The sequence below is a fragment of the Pinus tabuliformis genome, chromosome 4_2, assembly GCF_031772625.1.
Source record: "Pinus tabuliformis cultivar Carrire ecotype Pingquan chromosome 4_2, CPIR1, whole genome shotgun sequence".
Classification (NCBI taxonomy): Eukaryota; Viridiplantae; Streptophyta; class Pinopsida; order Pinales; family Pinaceae; genus Pinus; species Pinus tabuliformis.
Window position 1 is genome coordinate 907655633 of NC_142304.1, and position 8787 is coordinate 907664419.

An 8787-nucleotide genomic window follows, 5' to 3' on the forward strand; every position below is an offset into this window, starting at 1 on the left:
GAGCTCAAGCAGACTCTCAACACAACAACAATGATATTACATAGGGATTTCACTTAAAAACCTCAAGTTTCAAGAGTACATAAAATCTCCCTCTTAGTGCCTCTAATCAACTGTTTGTAGCTGTGTTTTCTCTAACTCTTTATCTCTAAGCAACTGCTTCTGCCCCTCTATCTCTGCCATTGAGTGGTTTTTAAGCCTCTCGGCCCTATCCGTTCACCTTCCTTTTTGGGCTCTCTGCCTCCCGACCTTTGTCCCTTCATCTCCCTGCCGAGCGTTAAACACTCATTGAAAAATGCTTAAGGCACATAGGCAGCCATTCACAAATGGAAAGATCTTGGGTGCGGGTGAAAATCCCATGAAATTACACTTCTCTATTTACATAGAGAAATACCGAGAAAACACAAAAAAACAGTGGAAAATATGCCAAATCCGGACTTCAAAAGATATATAGTTTGCCTTATAAACCTTTTGGGTTTGCATTCTATCACTATCGCAAGCCGTAACGATTCAAATGCCATGGTCCCATTTGTATTTCAATTTTATAAGAGAAATATAAAAAATACATTAAAACACTGAAAAAACCGAACAAACACTTCATACTGGATTTTAAATTTTATACTGCCACACCTATAACCCAGTCGGGTCCGCTCATTGCTCCTTCATATATCGTATGTCACTTCACTTCCTCGATCTCTGATTGTCGATCGCTTCGATTGGCCTCATCAGCTATCGGTGCATCAATGTATCGCTCTTCCATGGTCCATTGGCATCACCCCTTTGTATTTTGTGATGCAATATTGTGATGCAATATTGCAATGCGATAAGTCGCAATCGCATATCGTTGAATCTTCAGGCCTGCAGTTTGGGCCTTTCCCCTTTAAATCTGCAATGCGATATACATGGTGTCCACCGTTGATTTGCACGCCAATCCGATGATACACTTTATATCGTTGGATCGTAATTGAAAACTACTCAGGGTTAGCGCCAATATTCCCCACTTACCTCCACCGATGTGATCTGCCGACCTCCTCCGATGCAATGTACAGATTTGATCTAGATTGTTGATCTGTCTGATCCAATGGCTCCTGTGCAGCGCGATTTGAACCTTCGCTTAGCTCTATTTCCGCCAATTCATAGTGTTTTTCCCATGCAATAGTGTTTTCCAATATTCAAAGACTTAGAGGATTAGAGGGTTTAAGATCCATTTTGGATCAAGCACCCACGTACAGAAGGCTACAACCTTCTCTCATTCTCTAGCTTCTACTAGAAGGGAGCTACAACCCCCTAGCTCTTGTAATAGCTACTATGTTTACTAGTATGTAGGCGCTCACCTACAGAAGGATACAACCTTATCTATTCCTCCAGGGACCAAATTTCATAAATTTTCATACTAGATACTCCTGGAACATAACACCACAATATGAAGGCCACGTTTCATCCAATTTTCATATTGGACCCATCAAGAATATTGAAGCACAAAATCAATCACCACTGCAATACAATAATCAAATACATCTGCATTAACCAATCATTGAAACTCAATCATCAATCTCTGAATCACCACAACTGAATCACTAAAGTCCCATCATCATTGAAGTAGATCACAATCAACCAATCTGAACATTCAGAATATTGTCATCAAAACACAGTCACTACAACACATAGTAGAACCCAGAACTCTGTAACAACCACTAGAACCAACTGCAAATTCAAACATCATATTTCATAATCTATACGCTACTCTAATGAATCGAACCAGCCCGTATACGTGATTTTAATAGAGAGAACCAGCGTATAGACCTACAAATATTATCTCATAACTTTGCAGCTATTCCAGACATCAATCATACCTAGATAATAACATTTATAGAATAGAACATGCATCTGTATTCAAATCTAGACTATACATGATCAAACCTTATAATGATAATTCATTTCAAGCCTTAAGATCCGGATCCATCATTAGATTTTTTTTATAGGACAAAATGACCTCCTCATCAACTCAGAGGTGAAAGATAGGATGATTGAAGCAAATACCACAATTTCAGGCCTTGATTCCACACTAACGCTCTCTGCACACTACTAACCTACTTTATAAAGCTTGATACAAAGCATAGAGGAGCGTTAGTCACCCTGTTAACTCATGTTGTTAGACCAGGGGGATCGTTAGTGAACCTAAGGGATGTTCAGAGGGTCAAGCCAACAAATCTACTCACAAATATCTAGATATTTATCCCTGAATTTGCTCGAGAAAAGCAAGGAAACTACAAAAAATGAGATATTTGGAGAAATTCCAATCTGAGGATGAAGGCAAATGGGAAAAAGCTTGAAAATAGGGTAGGTTCATGGCTTTTTCATTAATTAACTCTAGGAGGAGCTTGGCAGCCCTAATTCGATTGCTACATAAGCAGCGAGAGGGCCATTGTGAAATGGGTCAGAGCATTTGGAATGATAGCCCATTAAGTTGTTGTGAATTGTCATATCCTTGAAGAAGTGAGTTGAAAGAGAGAGAGAGAGAGAGGAAGAAGGGGTAAGGGAAGGTTGATACAACGGATGGCTGTAATCACTCTTCCACTATAAATATAGAACTGTATTTATGTTCCCTACTCCATAGCATCGGTAATGTTATTCATTGATTTGTTCATTCTGATGCTTGTCGAGATGAGCAGTTAAGTTATACACTAATATATGTTTATTGTGCATTCTTACATTATTTTTCAAGAGCGTATTCTGTGATTGGTTTACTTTGTCCTTTGTGAAGGAATTTTCTTAGAGCCGACCTTGAAGGAGTTCTTCTTGCTGCATTGAGATCTCAAATAAATCTAGAAGGAACTAAAGGTGATCCTCTTTCCATACCTTTTCAATTTATGTTTGATAGATGAACATGTGTGTAACTTGGTAGCTTTTGCAGATAATCTTACAGTTTGTCGAAGGTCCCAAGAAGGCCTTTGAGGGTATTTTTCATCTTACATACACCGTTCATTTTACCGCATAGTAGAAATGGTGACTCTGCTGGGGACTATACATCTAGTTCCTGGTTTACCCGGACTCCTCCTAGTTCTTCTCTCTCTTGTAAGAGCTCCCTGTAACAGTCCAAAAATAAATATCTAATTAAATTTTCTAATTAACATTAAATTCAACTAAGAATAGTGCTTACCTGTCGTAGAAGTAGGCTTACCACAACAAGGTTTCGGGGATGACTCTCCACCCAACCTTAGGCTCAATTGTGCAAGGATTCTGCTACAACTGGCCACCCTCGAGCCCTCAATCAACGTACTACTTCCAGTGACTCCTAAGTCTTAGATCACCATTCTCCCAAGAGAATGGAAGATAGAATCTCGGAATGGTGGAATGCAGGAATGCCTCTCATCTTCCTCACCATCTATTAAATAGAACAAACATTGGATGGGAACCACATGCACACACTCCATGTGTCTACATGCGACTTTGATTTTTAGCTTTCTTGTTTTATTTCTTTACTTTTCTTTTGATTTTTAGCTTTCTTATTTTATTTTCTTCTTTTTGATAGCTTTACTGATTTTTTTTATTGTTTTCTTTGTTTTATTTCTATTTATTCATATTTAGAGCTTTAGTATAGTTATTACTATTTTTATTTTTATTATTTTTATTTATTTTCTTGTATATTTTTAAATATCATTTATTATTTAACATTTATGATTTATTATTTATTATTTATATTATTATTATTTATTTCGTATTATTTATTATTTATTATTATATTATTATTTATTATTAAGGGGAGGGATATTACACTCCCTAGTTCTTCAAATCCTGTTCTAATCCACCAACTATCTTGTTACATCCTACTAGTTTGCATTCTCCTCAGAAACTAATCCTAAAGGCCCTTTGTTTGAGCTATTTCCCTCACTAACACAGGTTTCCAGGCTAAATAGAGCTTTATAAAGCACTGTGCCTATGTACAGGGAGCGTTAGTGGCCCAACTAACTCTCTATTTACACTTAAACAAAGTGTTAGTCTCCCATTTCCATGATTTCCAGAAGAGTCTATGGACCAAAAGGGGTGGAACTTGTCTCAAGGGCTAAAGTAAGATCTTCAACTATATTACGTTAACAAATTTGGTGTCCTAAAAATTTATTTTTAGGAAAATGTTTTGGTTTTTCTCTCTCAAAATACATTTTTTTGAAAGAAAGACTGATAAACTATATTCAGCCTTCTATCGAAATAGTTGTAAGCTGCTTCACTTTGGTTTTCAGTAGTTGTTAGGAAATATCGGGAAAATAATCTTTTGGTTATGAAAGTGTTGAATGGCTTTAGATGCATAGACGAACCCATGAATACATGAAAAGATGAATATGTAGAATAAGACTTGTTTGCATAAGAAATTGAAATTTTTTTCAGAGCATTGTTCTACATGATTTATTGAGTCAAGATTCTCACCATATTCATATGTCAACACCCCTACCGAAGACAAATAACCAAGTACACTTAAAGTTTACATTAAAATCAATCAGTTACTCTTTTAAGAAAACTAACATTAGCTAAGCTAGGATCTTCGGATAAGCATGTGAGTGAACTGCCCAAGGTTGAAAACCAAAACTAGTGTTGTTAACGAGTGAAAAATCCTTCTTCACTCATATTACCACGACCACTCGACTAACAACAGAGTGAAATACGAGACAAAATCGAACTGTAATTGAAGGTAGCCTGCCTTCTGTTGCAAATCCTTTGGGAATTTTGTGTAATGGAGGTCCCTTCGGGGATTTCGGAACTGAGTCGGGGACTCAAGTTTCCTGCCCACACAACATGCTGTCTATGACTATGTCCCCCTGGTAATGTCTGTGATTTGAGGTATCTCTAGTGGCCAAAACTTCTACGTACTTACACAAGGTGACTGGGACGGGCTGTCCTGGTACCTAACATGGACGGATCTACTTTGTCTTCATTTTTTGGGAGGGTGTTCATGTTCACGTGAGTACTTGGCCCTCAATCTGAGGTTGGGGTGAAGCTCTAAAGTAACCATAATCGTACATTTGGCCATCCTTCTCTATTATTCATTGAGACACTGGGTTTCATCTCGAGTGATCAGCGCTTATCAGACGAGGTACTTTCCCTCTATTTGTTGATTGATATATTTAGTGTATTTTTTATTTTTAGGTACCTGAGTGCTATCACTTTTTAGAATTTAAAGAATATGACATTAAAATCTATTTGATAAAACTTAACGGTCACCGTGGCTACATCCAGCCCTCGTCGTCACTCTAGACGATTGTTAGGACTTCCTCCACTCATTGTGGAAGATCCGCCGAGTTCCACTGACTCGAATTCCTCATCTTCGAGGAATCAGTCTCCTAAATCTCACACGGGATCTGTGTGGATGACCGACGATTCTAGTTTGTTGGAGGATTTCTTCACGGAAGGATTCCTTCCTCACTTTAACACTCCACTCACAAATCCGTCGGACCCTATCGTGGTTCCCATGGTACCTGTACTTCCTTCTTCAGTAGGTGGAACTTTCCCATCTATCCAGTCGACGACTCAAGGGTTATGGAATTTTAGAGACACTGTTGGTCGTCTACCACTTCCCCAGTCGACGGTCATCACAACACTGTTAATGTGGAATCCCACTATCCCGTTTGTCCCAGGTATGACAGCTCACATAACACCCTCTATCAATGGAACCCAGCAGATGCCAGGTTCCACTCCTATGGTTCCACAATGCATACCTTCAACTAGTGACACATATAGTGCTCCATATAACACTCAATGCAGCACTATGGGTGCATTTCCCATTTACCAACAACAAGGTCAACCACCAATGTACAATTCCAACCCCCAGATTTAGATATCTGGGGAGGTTCCTAATATGCACATGCCAGTAGGGAATGTCACAGTTCCCCCTCCATTCTCAGGCATGCATGGATAGTCATTAATTTACATGAGTGTTCCCTCTGTCAATCAAATCCATATGGTTAGTTCTGTGTTGGTTGGGAATCCACAAGGGATTCCCAACCAATCCATGGGGGCACCCTACTCACATACTCAAATGAGTCAAGGGGGCACTGCTTATACTGGGGGCAATTTCATACCCCAGTATCAAAATCCTCATGGAAATCCACTCTACAACACCATACCGCAAAGCAGTTGCTATACCACGCAACCCATGTACACTATGGGGAACCAAACGATGGGAGGAGCACAGAGCTCCTCAGGTCATCCGTCATCACCATTTTCCAAGTAGGGGGCACCTAACTCTCTGCCTTTTTTGGCAACATTGGATATTCTTGACTTATACAAGCTAACAAATGACCCCATCTACCACAACTTACAATGGCCACCAATCCCGCATAAAATACCAACGGACATTCCCAAGTTCGATGGTAAGCAAGGGGAGGATCTGGGCATCCATATCACCAGCCACCATCTTTGGAGTGTTTCTAACTCCATGGTGGATGATAGTGTATGGTTACATCGTTTTCCCCACACCCTTACTGGAAATGCCACAAAATGGTATATTGAGTTACCACATGCATCAATAAATACCTTTGACGCTTTAGCGATTGAGTTCCTAAAGCACTTTTAGTTACCTATCTGCTATGAGACTAGGATAGAGCTCCTTACTTCATTTTGTTAGGATACCGCCACCCACATCTCCAATCATATTCATGAATGGAGACAAAGGCATAGGTTAGTCAAAGCTCCTATCCTGGATTTTCTCTTAACGGACTGGTTCTGTAAGTCCTTACTCCTACAAATCGCTAGACATGTCGCTTTAGGTGGTGCGATCATAGAAGAGCAATCCATACGTCATGCCCAACACTTAGATTTGATTTATTCACAGTCTAGCACTCTTTATGACATCATCCCCAATGCTCCTGGTAACCCCAATGGTTCCGCCACTTCGCACCCAGGAGTGCACACCGATGGGATTATCGGAGCAACCTCTGGGGTCGCTGTAAAACAACTCAGTGGTTACATTGCAAAGCTGGTAGTGGACCCCTCTACCAAAGTGGACCCCTCTACCAAAGCGACTGCTCTTCCTACCACTGCGATAAACTTTGTGCAGTCTGCACAAAAATCCGATGGCAAGGACAAGAAGAATAAGAACAAGACTGCTCCTTTTGAATACCAGTCATCCAAGAAGCCCAACCCAAAATAGAACACGGTTGCGCCTATTGATGAGGAAAAGGATAAAGGCACCAGATATCCATGCAAACTCTGTGCTAAAGATCACGTAACCTAGCGTTGTTTGCATCTTCATGAATGCACAGATTACCTTGCCAAAATGGATACTGGTAAGACCCTCGTTGTCCTTAGGAATCCTTTTCTCACTCAGCATCAGCAAAATCTTATTGCAAACCAACAGCAACCCACGCCAGGGGGCAATGATGGTTTGCAACATCCATCAGCTGGAGAAGGATCTTCTGTCGTTTACACATTTGGAATAGTAGATCTCATCACAAGAGCCAAATCTTATGGAGCTCTTGTTGCTCATGCAACGAAACCTTCCTCATGTCAAAGCCCACCACCTCCCAATAATTTGCATATTGACGGGCTAGTTGCGAACCTTGTAATTCGACCCCCAAAAGGGGCACTTGAACACACAATGCACAATACATTTGCACGTGCCACCTAACACTATAACATTGGAGAGGATTTTCCACAAGCACCATCAGCTATGTCAGTGCTCGAATTGTTACAAACATGCCGAACACAACGGAAAGCTTTGCTTTCGGCTATTGGTGGTATCGACCTAGAGGATTCCATGGTTGTTGTTTTCGACATGAGAAAGTGTAAACCTCCCCTTTCTCACCATCTTGCATTCCAGGTGCATATCACCATGAAAGGTAAAGGTATACATAGAACTATCATCGACGAAGGTGCTTAGACCTGTGTCATGTCGGTTTCATGTTGGCTCACCTTGGGTTCTCCAACGCTATCCCCGCCTTTGAACTCCCTAAAAGCTTTCGAAAGCCACACCTTTATACCAAAAGGATACTTAGCTGGTTTCCCCATAACTTTGAGTGGGAAAACCATAATGGTGGACATAGAAGTCATGGATAGAAAACTCAACTATAATCTCTTACTGGGTCGCAGTTGGACATATGCCATGATGGCCGTCGTATCTACTGTCTTTCACATAATCTAATTTCCATTGGATGGAAAGGTAGTTATAGTAGATCAGTTGTCTTTCTGCACCCCTGATTATTCACCATTACCAAGTGGCTCTGTACCCCTAGTAGGAGGTGGAACTGACTCTTATGTCAGTTTAGGTACTGGTCTATTGAATGCTTCTTCCCTCATGGGTTGTTTCCCTCTTCAGCTACCGAAGGTTTCACAGATGGTTAATATTATTTCATCTCTTCCTCATGACAATACCGATCCATGGATCCTACCAGCTCCTTCAGACATTGACACATGCGGAGAGAAAATTTCACTGTCACCAACTGAATCAGCCTAGCAAGCCTTTCAATTTGCATCTAAATCTCCAGTCACTTTGGTTTCGGAAAACGGTACCACTGCCCCTCCCACAACCGCTATTTCTTTTGATCCACTCAATCAAGTCCTACCAATGGATGAAGCTATTAAAGAGATCACGAGGTTAGAAGAGAGACCATGGGAGGATTCACACCATCATGTTTCGATATCTGATTTGGACATGATGCCTCTTCAAATCCTGTCACTTGACCCACATGAAATCATTTCCTCACCATATACGACTATCCAACTTTTGGACTCAGAAGGAAACAGGGGTAATATTTCACAAACATTGCTCCCGATATTTCGGTCATGATAAGCATCGTGGAA